General features: G+C 38.8%; 1 long non-coding RNA gene across 5 annotated transcripts in view; it reads right to left on the reverse strand.

Annotated features, from left to right (window-relative positions):
• LOC128101980 (uncharacterized) overlaps window positions 1-21,967 on the reverse strand; it is a 171,051-nt gene that overhangs the window by 89,893 nt on the left and 59,191 nt on the right. The window contains exon 1 of one of the 5 annotated variants that reach the window (XR_008215282.1): window positions 8,308-11,864. The exons of 2 other annotated variants lie outside the window; for them this stretch is intronic. This is a non-coding gene — a long non-coding RNA (uncharacterized LOC128101980). Of the gene's footprint in view, window positions 1-8,307; window positions 11,865-21,967 lie in introns of those variants that run through there. 2 more of the 5 variants (XR_008215286.1, XR_008215287.1) reach the window with 2 other exon arrangements.

Consider the following 21,967-nt stretch of genomic DNA (forward strand, 5'->3'; position numbering starts at 1 on the left):
AGCTTTTGTACTGCTTTCTAGCTTCAGAGTGACAGAAGATCTAAGTGGGCTGCTGATGGGGAAGAGGGGAGGAGGGGAAGAGGGGAGAAGGAGAGGAAAGGAAAAGGAGAGGAGGAAAGAGAGGAGGAGAGGGAAAGGGGAGGAGGAAAGAGAGGAGGAGGGGGAAGGGGGAGGAGGGGAGGAAGGCAAAAGGGAGGAGGGGAGGAGGGAAAAAAGGGTGGAGGGGAGGACTAGAGGGAGCTATCAGCACAATGTAACTGCCAGGCAAGATGCAAATATATATCCACACACTTACACCTGCCTAATTTTTTACAGAGATGCTAGAAATACATACATCGTCAACAAATGGAGTGTGGAAGAATGAAGTTAGATCCCTATCTCTCATCCTGCACAAAACTCAACTCCAAATTCACCAAGGCACCTACATAATATATAGCCTAAATCTGAGAGAGTAGAATGTAGGAAATATGCTTGAACTTAAAGGTACAGGAAAGGACTTTCTACTGGGAACTAATATTGCAGTTACTTTGATTAACAATTGATAAATGGAACCACATAAAACATCTTCTGTACAGCAAAGGATGTCATTCTTTAAAGTGAAAATGCAGCTTACAGAATGATAAAAAAAATCTTTACCAGCTCCATATCTGACAGAAGGTTAGTTTTTGGAATATACAAAGTGTTAAAAATGTTAAATATCAAGAAAACAAATAATCCAACTTAAAATTGGTGCACGGAGGCAAAATAAAAGTTCTCAAAAGGTGAAATACACATAACTAAGAAATATTTTTTCTAAAAATTTCAACATCCTTAGCCATCAGGGAAATCTGAATTGAAATTATTTTGAGATTTCAACTTTTCCCATTCAACACAGTCAACATTAAAAATAATGACAGCAGGTGCTGGCGTGGCTGTGGGAAAGGGGGATGATTTTTTTGTGTTGTTGATGGGAGTGCAAATTGGTGTACCCACTGTATAAATCAGTGTGGCCATGCCTCAAAAAGCTGAAAAGAGATGTAACACAAAATCTAGCTATACTATTCTTGGGTATGTACACAGAGGCTTCATATCTTGCCACAGAGGTACATGATCTTCCTTGCTTGCTGCTCTATTCACAGTATCTAGGAAATGCAAACAGCCTAGATGTCCATCAACTGAAAAATAGGAATGAAACTTATATACATTAATATAATAGAATATTATTCAGCTGTTAAAACTGAAATTATGAAATAACTGGAAACAGTCATGCTGAGTGAGGCAACTCAGAACCAGAAAGACAAACATAGATGCTAGACTGGAATTCTTAGATATGTGTGTTTCATTTGTATAGAAGTGCCCTCTGTGAGTGGATAATGCTGATACCAGAAGCCACAGGTCATTCAGTGAAAACTACTAGGAGAAGTGGGATATCTCCTAGGAGCTGTTGGTTTCTAAGTAATCCACAACAATATTGCCCACTGCAATATTGTTAGGAAACTAGAAAGGAACAATATGAGAGAAAGGCATCTTTCAGGTGATGGATCATAGAATACAGTGACATAAAGCAGGAAAAGGAAATGGAATAGGAAGGATTAAATTAGGTGGAGAATGGGAGGGCAATGTAGACGAGGAACTATGGGGAAGGAAAACTAACACCAAAGGATTTTTGAAAACAGCAATATGGAAACCTAATACCATAAAAGCTTCCTAAAATACATTAAAAAAGAATTTTAATGGAGTTACTCAATAATGAGATGGCAATACCCCAACTAGATAACCACAAGTTAGCAACTAAAAACTCCAGAACCAGAAATGGATCTCCTCTTTTGGAACAGGTGGAGTTACATAGATCCTCAAATATTATAGGCTATTGCCATTGCTCTTAGCTATTTTCCAGAACTTAATGATAAGACCCTGTTGCTGAAGATACCACATACTTGAGTCTAGAATGTGGAGAAATCAAGCTGGACCTGACCAGGAAGCTTCATTTTTACTGGCTAGCTTTCATAATGCTGGATGGTGCTCTATATGCTACTGGTTGAGAGAAAGGTTATTATCATTCTACACTAATGACTGTCCTGACAAGATAGGCACATGGCTGCAATAGTAGCATGAATGTTGTGGAAGTAACCAGTCACTGTTGGATTGGATTTTTTTCTTTTCTTTTTAATAAGAATTTTTTTTCATTTATTTTACACACCAATCAAAGATCCCCCTCTTCCCTCCTCCTGCCCCCCAGCCTCCCCCTCCCATCCTACCCCCACTCCCACGAACAAGAAGGCAAGGCCTCCCATGGGGAGGCACATCCAGTAGAGGCAAGTCCAACCCCTTCTCCCTGCCTCAAGGCTACACGAGGTGTCCCATCATAGGTAGTGGGCTCCAAAAAGCCTGTTCGTGCACCAGAGATGAATTCTGTTCCTACCACCAGGAGACCTCCCAAGCAGATCAAGGTACACAACTGTCTTGCCATGCAAAGGGCCTAGTCCAGTCCCATGTAGACTCCACAGCCATTGATCCAGTTTTCACAAGTTCCTCTAGTTTGGTTTGGTCATCTATGCATGTTTCCCCATCATGATCCTGATGCACTTGCTCATAGAATCACTCTTCTCTCTCTTTGACTGGACTCCTGGAGCTCTGTCTAGTGATTGGCTGTGGATCTCTGCATCTGCTTCCATCAGCCATTGAGAAAAGCTCTGTGATGACAGTTAGGGTATTCACCAGTCTGATCTCTGAGGCAAGCCAGTTCAGTTCAGGCACCCTCTCCACTATTGCTAGTAGCCCAGGCTGGGGTCATCCTTGGGGATTCCTGGCAACTTCCCTACCACCGGGTTTCTCTCTATCTCCATGATGTCTCTCTCTATCATGGTATCTCTTTCATTGTATTCCCCGGATTGGATTTAAGACCAGCTTCATGAGTAGAATTCATACCCGGCACTGTTAATGGGGGCAAGATTTTGTGGAAACATAGGTCAGAGGCACTGGGGGGAACCTAGTGCTATTATTCTGCTATATGGATATAGTATTGAAATGACTCTAATGACTTAATACTACACTATTGGTAGATCAGTGATCACTGATCAACTATCTTCAGAGAAACTTCTTCTTGTGGTAGACAAAAGACCATCAACTGTTTAATGTGCAAAGAAAAAGAAACTGTGGAGTTCTCAACCCTAAGTGAGAAATACATATATAACCCTTCCCCTAAGGCTCTGGAATGTTCATCAAAGAAGGGAAGAAAGACTGTAAAAGCCAGAAGGGGGTGGCTAACTCCAAGGAAGCAGTGTTTTTCATCTATAACAAGGCGGGTAAGATATGAACGAACTCTCAGCAATTATGACAGAAGCACAAAGCCTGTTCAAGCTCTAGCCAGACACTGAGGCAGAGAGGTGAGCTTGTAGTCCTAATTCTCGATGAGAAAATGTTGACATTTGATAGCTTCCAGAGAAGGCAGTGCCCGGTTTTATATTAACAGTGTGACCTATGGAGTTGATCATACTCCAGGGCAGATCCCACACTCAAGAGTAGTTTGGAAACACAAACTAGACTCCTTGGGTTTTAAAAAAAGAAAACTGAATGTTGGGTAGACAGGGTGGATCTGTGAGAAGTTGAGAGAGGGGGTGAATATGATCAATCAAAATTCATTGTATTCAATTCTAAAAAATTAATAAAAGTATCATTTAAAAATAAAATATTGTATATTATATAACAGAACTTCATTCACCTCTAAGAAGGATGAAATTATGTCTTCATAGAAAAATGGACAGAACTAGAGAGCATCATAGTGAGTGAATTAAATCAGATTTAGGAAAACATACACTTTTTTGTGCATTAGGTTTTATATAGATTCATAAATTCGTTCATACACATATGACACCGAAGTAGAAGCAGGATTGTGTGGAGGAAGAAAGGGGGATATCGAGAGAGGGACAGGTGAATATGTTAAAAGTACATGATACACTTGTGTAAAATATATTAAGCCCATAACTATATATAGTACACATACACTAATAAAGATTTCTAAAGCTTTGAATTTGTCTAGAAATTCCAAGACACTAGTAAAGTTAGTTTATCTATGGAACAATTTGTATATGCATAAATTTTAATAGCTTTGAGATTCACCTTTTTCAAACAATTTTGGGTCACTTTGCTTATAAGATTAAAAAAAAAATCAAATTGCTCTCTAGAACAACAGTGAGAATCTCTGGTTCAAGGGAAATTGTTCAGTCAGTGAAGTTCTTCCCTCCTATTTGGGAGGACCTGAGCACATATAAAAATCTCAGGTGTGGTGGCATGTGCTTGTAATCCCAGCACTGGACACTGCTCAGACATCCTAGCCAATTTGGTGCACTCCAGCCAGTGAGTAACTCTGTCTCAAAAGAATTATTTGCTGTTCCTGAAGATGACACCCAGTTTTTCTCTGCCTTCCACATGTATGTGCACACATCCTCATATGCACCTACTCACACAGGAACAAACACACACACATATAATCAAAAGGATATTTCTATATACTGAATTTGTCCATATAAATGCAAAAATTGATGGCAATGCATTCCCTCACCCCCTTACCATCTCCCTCAGAACCTTCTTCCCTCTTTCCCTCTCTCCCTTCCTCCATCAGTATGTACTCCCTCCCTTTCACTTCCTCCATCTACCCCCCCCCCTTTTTTGGAAGTGATCTGTATCACTATGATCAACAGTCAAGCTCTATACTAATAAGAATATCTCTGGCTTTTCATATCTCTTTTGAAACAAAGGGAATTTAGGATAAGTTACTCTTATATATGGCAACTGTCATGTAAGAAATGCCCTTCTTTTTTTTTTTTTTTTTTTTTTTTTTTCCAAGGCAAGGAAATAACTCATTTTTATTGTTCAGTTAATGAAATAAATTAATGGAAAATCTCTCTCTCTCTCTCTCTCTCTCTCTCTTTGTGTGTGTGTGTGTGTGTGTGTGTGTGTGTGTGTGTGTGTGTGTGTGTTTCAGAGTTACCAAAAAAATGAGAGGGGATCCTGCCATTGGCAATGACATTGATTAATTTATACAACATTATCTTAAGGGAACTAACTTAGATACAGGAAGATGCCTACTATAAAACTTCGTTTATATGCAGAATCTCTTTTTTAGTTGAATATATAGAAACAGAGAGTAAAAACAATGGTTTCTGTGGAAATTGGCAGACCAATGGGTAAGTGTAATCCAAGGGACAAAGTTGCACATGAGATTATTAAATATGAAAGTATCGTATATAAGGATTACAGATACAATATTGAATTGTTGGATTGCATACTGGTTGTTTGTCAAAGGAATAGATTCTAGGTAATGTACACTTACTGACACAGACACAAACAAGCACACACACACAGATACAGACACACATAGACACAGACACATGCACACACACATATAGACACCACACACACACACACACACACACACACACACACACACACACACACACAGAGCAGTGTTACCAGGTTGACCTCAGTCTGTGGGGAAGGCTTTGCCCTGGAGGAGATGGGAATGGGGGGGGGGGTTGGGGGGAAGGTGAGGGGGACGGGAGGGGGGAGAACAAGGGAATCCGTGGCTGATATGTAGAACTGAATTGTATTGCAAAATAAATTAATAAAAAAAAAAATAAATAAAATAAAAAAAAAAAAAAAAGGCCAGCTGAAAATTGTAAAGACTTAGGATTGTGTGAAAGGTTTGACCTTAGAAATGGAGAAGGGTCTTCATTTTCAGAAACCCAGAAAGTGTAAGACAATGTGGAGAATTTTTTTACAATGCAAACAAGAAATTGAGGCAATTTTTGTTCATCCTTTTTGATGTCTAAGTGAAGAAATGCCCTTCTTAGGCCTAGAAGAAAAGACCATTCTGAAGCCTGAACACAGCAGGCCTTAAGTCAAATCTGAAAGAATGGGCCTTCCTAAGTTTAACACACAATAATAGAGGAAAAGCATTTTCCCTCCTACATAAATGCAAGGATTAAGAATGAATTTCACAGCTATAAACCTTAGCCACATAAGAACGAGAGTCTCCGTTGCCCTCCATGAACATAGTATAGGCACATAAAAGATGACAATAATGCAACTATTGGGATAAGGGGGAATGTAAAAAGAAAACTATATTTTCTTCAAAAGTCTTTAAAATGTGAGAAGTTAAGAATTATAGTGGAAAGAATTCTGAAAAATACAAAAGTGGAGAACTGTTTCCTAGATGAGGACCATCATCAACTTACCAGAAATATGAGAACCTGATCTGCCTGAGGTACAATGGGGTTCATAAGCTGAGAAAATTCTAGGCAAAATCGCTTAATGGTTATTACCTTCAAAAAAGCATTAGAAGGGAAAGATCTGAGCAAGGCTCTGATCTACCAAAGAACCCCAAGAGTTGAGAGTACCATGGAAATGAATCTTCCACAGCCTCCACTTAGGATCTGCCTAGATTAGGGAAATCTCTTTCTAACCACCCACAGTAAAAGCCTCATCTTTTAAGTGTTAAAGTTTAGGGGCAAACACATGTCTCTTTATTAAGGAATGGGGTGAGGAATGAAACTACATGAACACTCTTTTACCAATCGGTGAATGTTCCAGAAAAACAGCAGCAACCCTGACAGGGACAACATTTGTCAATGAACAAAAACAGTTTCACACACATTGTCTCAACTGGTAGCCATGGTGAACTTAAACTTGGACCAGGCTAGTCAGTTTTTACAGAAAAGGACAGAAGCATTGATGAGATGGCCAGCTGTTTTCACAAAGATACTTGTCACTCTAAATTAAAAAAACAAAACAAAACAAAAAAAACAAAAAAAAAAACCTGACCAAATTTGAAAAGCTTGTCAGCAGTCTAAACATTTTTGTTACGCATTCCATAGTACTCCTTTTGTTTGGTTCTGTGCTGGGATGTGATTTTTTTTTAAAAATAAGACTTAACATGGGGGCTGGAGAGATGGCTCAGAGGTTAAGAGCACTGGCTACTCTTCCAGAAGTCCTGATTTCAATTCCCAGCACCCACATGGTGGCTCACAACCACCTAATGAGATCTGGCACCCTCTTCTGTCATGGTTCCCCCTTCTGGCATGCTGGTATATATGCAGACAGAACACTGTATACATAATAAATAAATAAATCTTAAAAAAAAAAAGACCTAACAATATTTAAAAGACTTGCCGGGCGGTGGTGGCGCACGCCTTTAATCCCAGCACTCGGGAGGCAGAGCCAGGCGGATCTCTGTGAGTTCGAGGCCAGCCTGGACTACCAAGTGAGTTCCAGGAAAGACGCAAAGCTACACAGAGAAACCCTGTCTCTAAAAAAAAAAAAAAAAAAAGACTTAATGATCATTTCAAATTCCTAACCACATACTTCAAAACCAAACAACTAGTCGTTCTAGGCTTAGCTAGTATATGGGAATGGGCTCTTTAGATAATGGTTTCCTGCTTGCCTTGCTTTAAGTTCTGAGACCTTTGTGTAACCACCAGCATTTCCAATGGTTTATAAGACCATTTCTGCTTTGCTCTCCTTCTGATAACTTCTGACCTCTATCAGCTGCCCAAACCAGGATGGAAGTGTGAGTGAGGGAAGGAACTGGGGATTGCCATGTGTAACAACACTTATCCTAATGTATAAACTTGCCCATACCTTCAGAAGTGACACTAAGTTTATCCCCATATGAGTGAGCTTTGGGCCCATGAGTGCAGTTCTAATTCTTTTGCTGGAGGTGACACAGAAAAGCCAGGCTTCTGTCCTGCCCAGCAGATGACACTGGGATGTTTAAAACAATCCTGAGATGGAAAGGACTTAGCAATTAGTTCAAAACATTTTTCACATTTAAAAAAAATTATATTCTTCAGACAGTGTTTATTATATCAAGGAAGTTTTCTGGATGGGAGAAAAGCTTGAAATACAATTTCTCATGGAGATTTTTTTTAATTATATGTATAAGTATATAAATAACTAATTAAGAATCATCTTATTCTTGGTTGCTTATTCTCCCAGTGACTCACACAATACAGCACAGACTTGACATGCATTCTCTTCTGAGCCAAAGACATTGCCTAGAAAAGAGAAGACCTTAACCATAGACTTTAAAAAGAAATCTGCCTGCCTGCTGCTCTATGAACTTTCCATGTATCGTATGCAGGAATATGAGTGTAGCACCATTCTAAGCCCTCTTTACTGATAATTTAATGCTGCCTCTAAATTTAATGCCTATTGCCTTTGCACCAGAAAGCGGTTTTTACTGATGATAATGATGATGGTCATTAGGGCCTTGGAGACTTTTAAAAGGATCCAAGGATGAATGAATAAATAAAAACCATGATGACTCACTCTGCACCCGATGCCATTAGTGGAATGCACAGATCAGCACTGCTCCTCTCCAGCACAACGGCGCTATTTAAATGTATGTTAAATTTCTTTTTAAACAAAATGAGGATAATTTATTCAGAGAATATTATGAGATTTCGGAATGTCAGCAATCAGGCAAGCTACAGAAAGGAAATTCATTTCACCACGCTGACTTCTTTTCTCTCTAAAATTAGTCTAGTGGAGTGACAACCCGCTTCTGGCAAGCTCCACGCTCGCTCCTCCTTCTCAAGCAAGAGGGGCTTGTTCGTTGCCACATTTTCATTGATTTCTTTGTTTTATGTTGGAAATCTACTAAAGAGTGTCCAGTTGGATTTCCTTCTAATATTGCTCTAGGTTAAATGGGTGAAAACAGCATACTGGATTTCAGAGTACTGCATTAGTTAAATTAATATGGATCAATAAATATTTAATTTTCATGCTCCTAAAATGTGAATGTTTAAACCTTGCTCTTGAATATTGGCATGCAGGTATAAAGAAATATGCCCAGAATTATTTTTATAAGGACATGCAGTGTTTCCCTGGAATAGAAGTTGACACAAGATGGTATAATATAAGCCACCACAGTGCATTCCATTTCTCAAAGGATTCGTCTATGGAAAATCCCAGACTGCAAAAATGAGTTAGTTATGTTCATTTGGCACTGTGATTATGAGAAAAGTGTCTGTTTTTCCCAATATGAGATGATTTCAAAGCTGGGTAGAGGTAAGAATGTGTGTGCTAAACAGCCATTTCATTTTTCTCCCTATACACCTTCCCTTCCTTCGTTGTTTGCAGACAGTGGGGTGTTGAAAGGGACATTGAGCTAGACACACATAAAGAGGGTTCTGAACCCGTCTGTGAAGGAGCCAGGTGACTAGACACACCTGTGATTTGTGCTCTTTCCCAAACACAAAGGGAAGAGCCCCCACCGCCTCTGCACAGCACACTTGTTGCTGTGTCATTTAGTCTGCAGAGGAGCAACCAAGAGATGTAGAGATTGCATTAGGAAGATTCAGCATATTGAAGTTTATATTTAAAGAAAAGTGAGTGGGTAGTTATTCACTGTAGAAATGCCAAGTCCAACAAATAATACATTTGAAAGGCCAACTTCTACAAAAGTACAAGTCAATTTGAAAATACTGGCTTTGGATGCACCTACAGCCAAGTCTGATGTGCGACTCTGAAACCTACTGAGAGTCTTCACATGCAATTTAGATAATATGATAAACTGAAATGGACCACGCTGAATCAGTTCAGTGAGCACCATTTACATGAGACTCTCCAATGAAAACCAAACACTTGTTTAGCCAGAAAGAACTTTCCCCTACCAATCATATTGGAAATTAACTCATGAGTTAGCTAAAATGCTCTAGTTCCTAAGCCTGTTTGGTGCAATAAAAATGAGATGCTCCTTTGGTTCTTGTCCCTTGCTTAGAAAGCTACTGGGAACGATGTGAAGGGCATGCTGATGTGTTTTTGTCCTTTATGAGGATGAGAGAAATGACTCCTCTGAGTCAGGAGTAACTCACAACAACCTTCCTATCTCTGCTCATCCAGCATAATTCTGAGGTTACAGGGGTGCATGCTGCCTGGCCTTTTAGAGTGGTATCAAGATCTGAACTCAGGCACTAATACTTGAACAGCAAGCACTCTTACTCACCTAACTATTTCCTCAACCCAAGAAAACTACTTCATTTTCTAAGTGTAACTTATGGTCATGTAAGCAAGCTCAGCTTATAAATTCTATAATAGGTACTCAAGGGTGTTTTACCCAGTTGTGATGGATCCCTGATAATCTAGTCTAGGCTTGTAGGAAAAATGAGATAACTGTAGAAATCTAGTCTATAACAACTTGAAAAGCTGACAACTCCCCATCTCCAAAAGTGAAATTCCCTCCAAATGTGTCTCCTTACTTTGAAGGTATACTCTCTATTCTTCATTGGCCAAGACTGGAGATATGAGTCCAGTCTTTGCCTCTTTGGTCTTCTTTAACTCCCTTCCTGCCTTCCCTATTCCAAACAGCCAAGGAAATCTTAGAAATATGCCCAATTCCCTATGTCCCTTTACATTTGCCTTTGTTTAGACCACTGCTACTTACATGCTGTTGGGATTTCTATGAAGCTTCCTGACTTGGTCTGCTCAGCCACACTCATTCCCTATCACTTGTCACATTTCAGCCTCGGTCATCCTTTCCTAAACACATCTACATGTTTATACTGCTTAAGCTCTTACACGCTTAAAATCACTCAATAGATTTGGTCTAAATTCCAAACTTTTTGGTGTATGACTTCTGGTTACTTCAGATGACAGCATGCTCACCCTTTGCTTGTTGCTGCAGCCAAACTCTCTGCTCCTTCTAACCCCGACTTTCAAGTTCTCTGTTCCCTTAATACTGAAGGCTCTGCAGCAGTTTTTCCAGCCATGCCAACTTAATACGTCAAAAATATTTACTTTGTTTATTGGTCTTTCCTTAGTATCTCAGAGTCTCCTAAATGTCCCTATCATATCCATTTAGCATTCACCAGATATTGGGGAGCTATCATGTCTGTTGTATGCCTGATACTCATTTAAGTACTTAGGGTATGTAGTTGGACAAAAACAAAAGTCCTTATCCCCATGAATCTTGCATTCTTTTAATGTTTATCTCTCTGTTTTACCAGATCTCTTCCTTACTCAACAAAGGCAGGGATCCTAATAGCATTGTGTTTTGTTTGACATGATGTCCAGCTAGTACCCAGCCACTGAAAGAATGAGTGAATTGAGCCAGTGGGAAGTGAGGAAATATGATGATACAGTTTTTTATTGGAGATCATTATGATTCTCTTGAGGTTATGGAAATCGTTTTTTAGAATAAAGGAATGTGAGTGGCTGGAGGGACAGCTAAGAGGTTAATGGTGTGTCCCGCTCTTACAGAGGACCCAAATTTGGTTCCCAGAATCCACACAGGCAACTCACAAAGACCTTTAACTCCAGCTCCAGGGAATCTGCTCCCCTCTCAAGGATGCTCTGGACACCTGCACTCATGTTTGCACATGCCCCTTCCCGCACACACATAATTAAAAATAAAATATGCCTTTGTAAACACAAAGCAATGAATATTTTTCATATTATTCTGGAAGTTGAATTTATGTTATTTGGGAATTATAATTATATATAAAACTCTTCTCCACACAGACATGCTTTTTAACCATGGTAAGCTCTTTAGTTTTCAGGTGTGTCTGACTATTTCTGACTACCAGAGTCTACAGAAGAAAACAGTATCAAAGGAAAGAAAGAAGACATGACTTTCTAAAATAGAAAAAAAGTTAGAATTTGAATGCCAGGAATAGACATATACTTCTACATACCCAAATGACTTGGAGAGAGAGAAAGAGAGAGAGAGGGAGAGAGAGAGAGAGAGAGAGAGAGAGAGAGAGAGAGAGAGAGAGAGAGAGACAGAGACAGAGACAGAGACAGAGACAGAGACAGAGAGAAGGGTTGTCAATTTAGTATGGCCATACTAAAATTCCCAAGGTGTTCTTCAACATGAAAAAAATAATTTTGAAGTCAAAAGAAGGTTTTCTTTTCTTTTTTCTTTTTTTATTAAGAGATTTTCTATTTATTTTACATACCAACCATAGATTCCCCTGACCTCCTGCCCCCCCAGGACTCCCCCCAACCCACCCCCCATTCCCACTTCCTCCAAGGCAAGCTCTCCCATGAGGAGTCATCAGAGCCTGGTACATTCAGATGAGGCAGGTCCAAGCCCTTCCTCCCTGCACCAAGGCTGTGCAAAGTGTCTCACCACAGGCACTAGGCTCCAAAAAACTGGCTCATGCACTAGGGACAGGTCCCAATCCCACTGCCTGGGGGTTCCCTATGCAGTTCAAGCTCAACAACAGGCTCGCTTATCCAGAGGACCTAGTCCAGTAGCATGGGGGCTCCTCAGCTATTGGTCCACAGTTCATGCATTTCCACTAGTTTGGCTAGTTGTCTTTGTACTTTTTTCAGTCATGGTCTCGATATCCCTTGCTCATGGAATCCCTCCTCTCTCTCATCGATTGGACTCCTGGAGCTCCGCCTGGGACATGGCCGTGGATCTCTGTATCTGCTTCCATCAGTCACTGGATGAGGGTTCTATGATGACAGTTAGGGTATTCAGCCATCTGATCACCAGAGAAGGCCAGCTCAGGCACCCTCTTGACTATTGCCAGTAGTCTATGGTGGAATCATCCTTGTGGATTCCTGGGAATCTCCATAGCACTCTGTTTCTCCCTGTTCCCATGGTGTCTTCATTTATCATGGTATCTCTTTCCTTGCTCTCCCACTCTATTCCTGTTCCAGCTCGAACCCCCTGCTCCTCTAAGCTCTCATTCCCCGTCCCTTGCCCTCCATTAAAACCCCCTCACCCCCAGTTTGCTCATGTAGATCTTATCCATTTTTCTATCACTGGGCAATCCATGCACCCTTCCTAGGGTCCTCCTTACTAACTAGCCTCCCTGGAGCTGTGGGCTGCAGTCTGGTTATCCTTTGCTTTATATCTACTATCCACTTATGAATGAGTACATACCATGTTTTTCCTTTTGGGTCTGGGTTACCTCACTCAGGATGATATTTTCTAGTTCCATCCATTTACCTGCAAACCTTATGATATCATCATTTTTCTCTGCTGAGTAGTACTCCATTGTATATATGTACCACATTTCTTTATCCATTCTTCAGTTGAGGGGCATCTAGGTTGTTTCCAGGTTCTGGCTATTATAAATAATGCTGCTATGAACATAGTTGAGCATGTGTACTTGTGGTATGACTGAGCATTCCTTGGGTATATGCCCAAGAGTGGTATAGCTGGGTCTTAAGGATGATTGATTCCCAATTTTTCGACCTCAACATAAATCCAGTTACTCTGAACCTGATAGAAAAGAAAGTAGGAAGTAGTCTTGAACGCATTGGCACTGGAGATCACCTCCTAAACATAACACCAGTAGCACAGACACTGAGAGCAACAATTAATAAATGGGACCTCTTGAAACTGAGAAGCTTTTGTAGGGCAAAGGACACGGTCAATAAGACAAAATGACAGCCTACAGAATGGAAAAAGATCTTCACAAACCCCACATCTGACAGAGGGTTGATCTCCAGAATATATAAAGAACTCAAGAAACTAGACATCAAAATACCTAACAGTCCAATTAAAAAATGGGCTATAGAGCTAAACAGAGAATTCTCAACAGCAGAAGCTCAAATGGCTGAAAGACATTTAAGGAATTGTTCAACATCCTTAGTGATCAGGGAAATGCAAATCAAAATGACTCTGAGATACTATCTTACACCTGTCAGATGGCTAAGATCAAAAACACTGAAGATAGCTTATGTTGGAGAGGATGTGGAGCAAGGGGAACACTCCTACACTGTTAGTGGGAAGGCAAACTTGTACAGCCACTTTGGAAATCAAAAGAAGATTTTTTAATATTCTAAATTGACTCTTTCCTCTAAGAAAGAACTCAGAAAACTTTTAGCATTGAAAAAGAATATGTCAAGTGGACTTGAAAATCTAGCAACTGAAAATGTTTAAGGTAAGCTCAGCAGGGAAGCATCAAGGTAATATGTATGGTAGAGATTTCTAATATTCAGTGTGGCCCCACAATTTCTTTGCAAACAGGAATAATTAGAATGTGCTTTAAAACGGACCTTAGGATGCATAATTTCCAACTGCTTTCTATACATGTGAGTGTGTATTTACCCAGGTTTATAATTTTCTGTCTTCTTGGCGCTTCATTCTTACACACCCACACTATTCTTTTTCAAAGCCCTGTTGGTTATTTCATTTCTGTGTAGATCACACGTCTCCTGGATCCTGGTGACTTTCGCTTTCCTCTACCCCATGAGTGTGGGTAATAGCCTTTTTGTATACCAATTTGCTTACACTGCAGTCCATGCTGGTAATACTGTACATTGCCTGACCTCTGAATGGAAAAATAATAACAAGTTAAAACAGTCGTTTTACCTGGAGTCGATAAGGCCATAACACTCGCCCCGTTTCCAATTCACAGGCTCAATTTTCATCCACTCACTCTCGACTCTGAGAGGAAGGAATAATGACAGGCTACAGGCACTTTATTTCAAAATTCACTCACAAAGTTATTGACAAGCATTTTTCACAGAAACAGCTCTTCTCTCTGACCCTTGTGAGCTGTTTACATGAAAAATGCTCTTCCTTGTAGATTAATGAGAGTGGAGCCTAATTCCATACCAAACATGTGGCAATTGCTTTAGTGGCTCTGTTTTTGATATGGGAACAAAAATAGGGATAATTTGCCTCAAATTGCAGTCACTTCAGTCATAATAAAATCTCAGAGAGTACTGTTTGCTTTCAACTTTCATTAGGTAAGCTGGGCTGTTATTAAGGCACCAACACATAAATGTTATATTAGCACTTAACAGAAGCATAGCTGTCTCCTCTTGGAGATAAATTCCACCCTTGTCAATATAATTCTGCACTGCATGCAGTAAAAGAGTTTGAAAAGATGAAATAGTGAAGCTTTGAAGTAGGGGAAAAGAAATGCCTGTTCATTCAAGCTTAAAGGCCATTTTGTTACCCAAGGTGCTAGGGTTCTGTTGAGGATATAAGCCCAAGAGAAACTCTGTTAGGTCAAGCCAAACATTGAGACAAACTTTCTCACTGGCCTGAGATTGCTTTATCAGTAAAGTTTACATTTCTATACATCTTCAGCATTTGTACAGAAGAAATGCTTGATCTAAGGTAATGATAAATATTTTGTGTGAACCACTGTGCATACAAGCACCCACAAAATTTAGTTAATAGTATGATAATGGTCCTCTAAAAATGTAAGGTATTTTATAGGTTCACAGAGGAGCTGTTCAAATTAGATATATGTTTATCCTTACTCTCATCCATTTATTCTTCACTCTGAAAATTGAATCTCTCCACTATAGGGCTACAAAACCACTGTCATGCTTTGGAAAAGCAATGTTGAATTAAGAGTTTGAAAAAGGAAGTGGGGAGTAGGTAAAAACTGGGCCATTTCTTCCCTGACTTTGTCATCTTACGTCTTTTCTTCTAGCCCGTTATCTGATAACTGTCGTTTCTGTTACTTAGCATGCTTAACTGCACAAAATTGTTGTTTAACTCCTGAATTCAGACCACCATATTTTCAGGAAGCAAGAGAAATATCAAAATGGATAACGCCCTTCTGCTTTTCTAAAACAAGATTAGAAACAACAGTGAGTGGTGCATGGTTCTTAGTACAGGTATTGACAGAGGATTTCCTAGATTAACATTTTATTCATAGAATTGAATGCATGTATATTTTGTCAGTTATGGCTGTTATCAAATGTCAGTGGAAATTCTTTATCATTCATCTTTGCCCAGAAGGAGAGTCCGTTTCTATCCACCCTTCCTTATGTCTCTTGGAGTTTGTTAATACTCAAAATGGCTTGTGCTTGCTGACAGTGGCCAGACCTGGAGAAAAAGGAGATATGAAACACAATTCAACCAGGACTTCAAAGTCATGGATTAGCAGGCTTCCAGTGGAAACCATTTTGAGAATAATTGTTTTTACATACAACCTCTAATCGAACAAAAAGGCCATTTCCATTTCAAGACCAAATTAACCTAATCTTCAATGTATAAATAATTATTCACAAAACAACTTTGATAATAACATAAAAATTGCTTTATTATATAAAGAAAATTTTGATTAGTTTCAAGAACTAGGAAGTTATTTTTAGAATATCAGTGACTGGGTGCCTTGTGTGGGAACACATGTCTTTAAACCAAACACTCAGGAAGCAGAGGTAAGTGAATCTCTGTGACTATGAGGCCAGCCTGGGATACATAGTGAGTTCCATGCCAGCCAGTGAAAGCTTGTCTCAAAATAAAGCAACAACAACAACAAAACAAATAAGTGATTAAAAATTAATCTATGGTTAGAACCTATCATTTAAATAACATAAGTACTCAAGCATTAGGTCTTCCCTAACAGAGAATATATCTGACATAGTTTGAATCCCAGATAACTAGCATAGGCTTGCTTTCTGATGAATATTTAATAATTTTTTTTGTTTTGTTTTTCAAGACAGGGTTTCTCTGTGTACTTTTGGTGCCTGTCCTGGATCTCACTCTGTAGACCAGGCTGGCCTCGAACTCACAGAGATCTGCCTGGCTCTGCCTCCCAAGTGCTGGGATTAAAGGCCTGTACCACCGCCGCCTGGCTCAATAAATGTTTTAAGCTAACATTTTTTTCTCCAGATCAATTTACCTCAAATTTACAAATATTCATTTAATTTGTTTCCCTACATTCAAGTTTAAAAATCTATTCTGAGAAAATGATTGTAAATATTCACACAGAAAACAACTGGAAATATAGAAAATGTTCATCACAGATAACAGAAATATTATATTAAAATATATTATATTATGTAATGAAGTACTGGTAAGAATAGAATATGCATCAACATGTTTAATTGTCATTGGCTTTGGGTAGAGAGAGATAATTTTCATTTCTCTCTTTATATCATAATGGATTTCCCAAATTTCTGTAATGAGCATGTATTATAATAATTAGAAAAACATTACTTTAGAAAATAAACCACTGTCAAATGTATTAGCAAATTAATAAAGTAATGAATTAAAATGGCAATACTGAGAAAAACTTAAAAAATTGTTAGATGGCAATTACTTAATTTATACTGAATATAAAAAAATACCTCAAGGCCTTCTTCCATCTTTGGTTGCCTTTAAAAAATGCACATGATTTAGAATCCACAAGCATGGGCACAAATGTGTGTATGTGTCTAATGAGCTTTACAGCACCTCCTTGGCCAGATAGTAATCTTGCCTACTATCTTGAAAGAGATGAATCTTATCCTTTTAAATCAATTAGAGATATCAATTTAATAAAAATTTAATGTGTATTACTCATGCCTGCAGTGAAATAGGCATTGCATGTAATATTTAAAATTCTGTTCTTATATACATATTCCTTTTGAGAAAGCATTATGAAATAAAATTGTGCACTGGGGTGAATTTTCCTTGTCATGTCTAGAAGATACTCTCTAGAAGGAGGCAACCTGGTCCTGTGGCTCTCACAATCTTTCCATGCCTTCTTTTGTCATTTCTCTTGAACCTTATATGTAGTGGTTGCATTTTAGATGTATCAGTTGGAGCTGAGCATCCCACAATCACTTATTTTCTTCATTTTGAACAGTTGTGTATCTCTGTAATAGTCTAATCTCATCTGCCACAAAAAGAAGTCTCATTGAATGGGGGGATGAGAGCTACAGCTATCTGTGATTATAAGGAAAAGTATTTCTAATACAGCTAGAAATTTTATGTGTGTAGAAAAATGGAAGTAGTAGATTTTCTTCTAGGGTCTATGATCTCTCCAGCCATAGAGGGTTAGTTGTCAAGGTTTACACTGGCAGGCATGAATTCCCTTCTCTTGAGTAGGACTTCAGTCCAATTAGACAGCTGTTGCTTACCCTGATGATCAAAGTGTCTCTAAAGCACCAATGGAACTAGCTTGCTGGTTGGCTGTTGTTGTCATTTGGAGCCTTTACAGGACTACTGATTTAGTTTTTCTGTCAGCAGCATGCATAGTGTCTTCAGATACTACAAGAGCTAGTCCTCAGGGGGAGGCTTGCTGGTGAGTTCTAGCTTAGTTCCTCAAGTCCTGTGTCCAAAGTGTGAGATGTCTTCATAAATAGTCTTCCCTTGAAGTTCTGGGTGGCAGCTAAGGACAACAGCAAAAGCCTCTGTTGTTTGAGGTGTCTCTTGGACCCTTCTTACTGAAAACATAAAGAGAATTGCTGATACTTAGTGCTGGAGATTGTTAGTCTGTTGGGGAGTGTTATTACCCCACATAGCATAAATCCATTTAAACTATATACATACAATGTATTTTGAGCAAACATAAAATTATGTTTCCCTATGGGTTTTTCAAACACCTGTGTTCTCACCTTACTTCCGTCTCCTTTTGCATCATCCCCCATCCTTGCTTCCTAGTTTAAGGTTAACAATATGGTTGCTTAGATCCAAATAATGACAACATCAGTTGACATGCCAACACAGAAGTGGGAAATTTCACAAAGTAACATGCCTAGGTGAAGGAGCTATAGACAATCCATGGCTGATGAGAGAAAGAGAATCAGTTTTCTTTCACAACAAGACTTGTAACAGGTTATCCAATCCCCAATGGTCAGTCCAAACACATAGTATATAAGAACAACACTAAACGGACTCGTCCGATTTATGTAAACACATACATACACACACACACACACACACACACACACTAAACGATAGTAAAGAAGGGTCATTAATTTCAAAGGGAGTGGTGAGACATAGGAGGAAGTGGAAGTGGAAGAGAACAGGATGAAAATTATGTAAATACAATTCATGTATGAAATTCTCAAAAATAACATTTAAATAAAAAATTATATATATATATATTTGTATTTATATAAATTTATATATAATTTATATATATTTATATCTATGAGTGAGTACACTTGCAAGTGACTGATGCACTGGTTATGTTTTCTCTTTAATTGTTAAAGCCCCAACCTGATGACTGAGTTGTATGAGACCCTGGCTGTATGATCTCAGGATAGTCACTGAATTTGATTTCCTTGTCTGTCACATAAGGATGGCACGAATTCCCTTCTTAACACTATTAGATGGTAACATAAGCATTTCTGAGTTGTCTGGATGATCAGCTTTTGTTCGGCTACTGTCACATGTCCCTTACATTCCTGTGGTTCTAATACATTATTAAATGACCTCCTACTTGGCTGATCCCCATGAACTTCAGCCAAAATGTCATCTTCTCCAGGTAAGGTGCTAATTTGGCACCAGCACCGGCAAATATGGGCAATAAATAGTAATACATACTATGAAATTACATTTAACAAAATTACATTTAGATTCACTAACAAATTTAATCAATTGAAATAATGACTTGACATGGGGAAATATTTTTGCAGTGGAGTGATAGACCACTTTAATCCTTTCATACTGGTGGGAAGAAAACTTACATACTCTTAACAAATAAATTATGCTCTGTGTCAAGCAGAGGCCAAACACCATCACACAATGTGCAAAAGATTTTAAATGTTCAATAAAAATGGTACAGAAATGAGTCATCTTATAACATACAATGGTATAGCTATACCAACCAGAAAATAAGTTGGGTCAATGGAGTCATCACTTATTTGATAAGGAGATATGTCATATAAGTTGCATGTTTTAAAGTATTAATTTGCAGTATCTCATTAGCAATCTATAGAAGCAAATGCATAGCAAGATATTTTGCTTAATGATATTTGTTAGTAAACATAAATATTATTATTAAATAATTGCTATTGTAAATAAAGAGGTATACATTTGTGACTAAATCCAAAATAATTATCATATCATTACAAAGCAATTACACTGTTCATTATACTGTGTTGATTTTATAGGTTTTTAAATTTTAAACTGCCATATATTTTGATTGTATTGTTATAAGTTGTGAGTTATAGATAAACATATTGATGGTCTGTGGTTTCTCATGTAGAAGTGACATTTCAATAAGAAAAATGCAGACCAAAATTGGACAGCTGTACTAATTTCTTTCTGAGTCTCAAGAGTAAAACACTTAGAAACATTGCATTGGTGTAAGCTGCTTTACTTTGCTGAGGGTCAAACTATGTTCTTTCCAAAGTTAATGTGAAAGTTCAGCTGAAATTTTAATACATTTAGTTTCTATTTAAGAAGGAGTTTTGTAGGTTTAATTGTAGTGGGTAGCCATTCCAGCTTTGATCTGGAAGTTCCAACCCCCATTGAGACTTCGGCAACTGTCACGCCTACAAGGCGGGGCGAAGGGAGGCACCTGGGGACCCGAGATCTGGATCGGCGGGCGCGCTCTCTGTTGCGGGACCCTGGACTGGAGAGGTGGACCAAGCAGAGCTCCAGAGAACACCGCTGGACTGCGATACACCTTCCCCAGACCCCGCGACCTACCTATCCCTTAATTTGTAAGTTACGCCATTAAATAAATCTCCTTTTAACTACGTGGAGTGGCCTTAATAATTTCACCAATATCTAATTGTTATTGTCAGAAATAATGATAATGGTGAAGATAATTATACAAATCTCAAAATGACACTCTTACTCCCATCAAAGGAACAGGCCTGAATTCGTATTGACCTGTTGATTATTTTTGTCCAGTTATGATAAATATATCTTTGCAGTTTTTCATTTCTACTGCATAAAACAGAAAACACATATAAAATTATGCTAGAGAGTTTGGATGAGGAATGAAAGAACATGTAGAAAATAAAATTTAAATAGAAGTTTCTGTCTAGATGATTACCATATATTTGGGTAATACATTTGCATATTTGGTTTTGTAAATTATGACCTGTCTTTATGATAATCCCAAGGTCTATACAGCTTGAATCATTTGTTTTGATTAGGTGATGAGGCCAAGGTTATGAGAACTCAGATATAAGAGATTCATTGGAAGTCATTACCAAGTGTGAGACTAACAATTTATGATGATTTGTTTGTCAGAGAAGGCCCAGAAGCCCCCAAAACAATAAAGGTCCTTGCTATTCTTCTTGGCTGCTCATTGGAATGTCCAAAACAAGATACTATTGCTGAGGATACCACATAGTTACACAATTTCATTCTTTCCTTTCTACATTCTCTGTCTCTCTCTCTCTCTGTCTCTCTCTCTGTCTCTCTCTGTCTCTCTCTGTCTCTCTCTCTCTCTCTCTCTCTCTCTCTCTCTCTCTCCTTCAAATTCTTTGTCTCTCTCAAAATCTGTCTTAAATTCATGGTCTCTCTTTCTTTAATTGTTCTTACACACACACACACACACACACACACACACACACACACACACCCTTAAATATATAAATACAATCTGCTCAATCCATGCAATACCATATTTGAGGGCCTATGCTGTAGCTAGAGTTTTCCTGCCTTGCCCACAGTCAGGACAAATCTTTGTCACCTGCCAGTCCCACAGCCGCTCAGACCCAACCAAGTAAACACAGAGACTTATATTGGTTACAAACTGTATGGCCATGGCAGGCTTCTAGATAACTGTTCTTACAGCTTAAATTAATCCATTTCCATTAATCTATACCTTGCCACGTGGCTCGTGGCTTACCGGCATCTTCACATGCTGTTTCTCATCGTGGCGGCTGGCAGTGTCTCTGACTCAGCCTTCCACTTCCCAGTTTTATTCTCTTCCTTGTCCCGCCTATACTTCCTGCCTGGCCACTGGCCAATCAGTGATTTATTTATTGACCAATCAGCAACACACTTGACATACAGACCATCCCACAGTACTATGCCCTGGGGAAAACTATTTCTTCTGTTCTTGGCATTCCTTAGTTGCCTGTAGTTCTTTGTTTAGGGTTGAGACCTAGTGAGTTTTCTGCCTTGAGTGGCTATTTTTTCATTGTTTTGGTCGTTTCAGCTGCTATGTTTTTGAGACTTCATTGTGACATTTCTAGGAGATACAATCTCACAGCAAACTTTCTGTTCCTCTGGCTCTTACAGTCTTTCCACAATGATCCCAGAGTCTTAGGTGCAGGTGTTGTTACTACACAGGTTTGATGCAAGATATAGGGAAACTAAGCTGAAACA

The sequence above is a fragment of the Peromyscus californicus genome, unplaced genomic scaffold (assembly GCF_007827085.1).
Source record: "Peromyscus californicus insignis strain IS unplaced genomic scaffold, ASM782708v3 Scaffold_7__1_contigs__length_154581171, whole genome shotgun sequence".
NCBI lineage: Eukaryota > Metazoa > Chordata > Mammalia > Rodentia > Cricetidae > Peromyscus > Peromyscus californicus.